Source organism: Chelonoidis abingdonii, chromosome 26 (genome assembly GCF_003597395.2).
Source record: "Chelonoidis abingdonii isolate Lonesome George chromosome 26, CheloAbing_2.0, whole genome shotgun sequence".
Classification (NCBI taxonomy): domain Eukaryota; kingdom Metazoa; phylum Chordata; order Testudines; family Testudinidae; genus Chelonoidis; species Chelonoidis abingdonii.
Genome location: NC_133794.1, coordinates 18860728 through 18862280, shown reverse-complemented (window position 1 = coordinate 18862280; position 1553 = coordinate 18860728).

Below are 1553 nucleotides of genomic sequence, written 5' to 3'. Positions count from 1 at the left end.
GTTTTCTTATTGCAAAGAGTGTATTTTGCTGAAACGATTCTAATTTGTAATCGGCTAGTATCTAGCGTCCTGGGAGGGTATTCCGCAGTGGTTATATAGCTGTGAAAGGAACCCTGTTCAATAGTCCACTTCTGCTAATTATGACAGAGAATGCTATATTTATCTCTTCTTGTATTAAAAAGTTATTTTTCTTCTTCAAAAACCTGATTAAACAATCAAAAAGACTAACCCGCCTTTTACTCAATACTCACTATTTTGAATATATAATTAGAGAGCCTGTAGGTACATCTGGTCACTCTCAGAACCCAGAGAGAACACAGACAAGAAAAGAACACACTAAGACTTCCCTCTACCGAGATTTGAAAGTATCTTGTCTTCTGATTGGTCCTCTGGTCAGGTGTTCCAGGTTCACTGTTTGTTAACCCCTTACAGGTAAAAGAGACATTAACCCTTAACTATCTGTTTATGACAACCCCGATATAACGCGACCCGATATAACACAAATTCAGATATAACGCAGCAAAGCAGAGTTCCAGGTGGGCGGGGCTGTGCGCTCCAGTGGATCAAAGCAAGTTTAATATAACGTGGTTTCACCTATAACACAGTAAGATTTTTTGGCTCCCGAGGACAGCGTTATATCGGGGTAGAGGTGTATTTGAGATGAACCAGAGAGACTTATTACAAACTGTCAGATTTAACATCACTGCTATTATCCTGATCTACTAACTCTGAAATCAATTGTAATGTACCTGATTAATTTTAAACTTTTAATAACTCTCTTCCTTTCTTAATATGAATAAACCTTTAGCTTTTAGTTACTAAAGGATTGGCTACCAGCATGCTGTTTGGGGTAAGAGCTGAAGTATATTTTACCCAGGGTGTTGGTCTGGTTCTTTGGAACTAGTAGACCCTAGTACATGTGATTTCTGGTTTTAATAATAATTTATCACAGAAGTCTGGTGTGTCTGGGTGGAACAGGAGGGGCTAGAGGGGCCTGTCTGTGGGTCCATGATAACTAGTAGAGTCGTTTGGAAGCACACGTCTGTTACTGGTTTGGTGAAATCTTATGAGCGAATATACCACCAGTTTAGGGAACATGTCCTGTTTCCTGGCAGTCTGGCCTGAGATGGGCGCTCTTAGCTGTGTCCCATACCAGGCAATGTGACAATAATATTGAAATGGGTCTTATTTGTGCTTGGAAGTGGGAGCACCTGCAGGAAGGTCAGATCTGTTGTCCAATCGCTTGGTAAGCAGGGTTCATTGGAACAATTCGCGTTCCAATAAAACCAGATACAAGGTCGGGCATCTAGGAACAAAGAACATAGGTCACAATTATAGGATGGGGGTTCGTACTGTGATACAGCATGGCCAGAGGGCAGCATAAGAGTGTTAGCAGGGGGCCTTATTCGCTGCCAAGGGAGGAAGGTTTGCTTTAGATTAACTAGAACAGCTGTGGCCAATTAGAGCACCTGACTCCACTTAGAGCACCTGACTCCACTTAGAGCACCTGACTCCAGTCATGGGATATAAACCCCTGCTTCAGTCAGACAGGG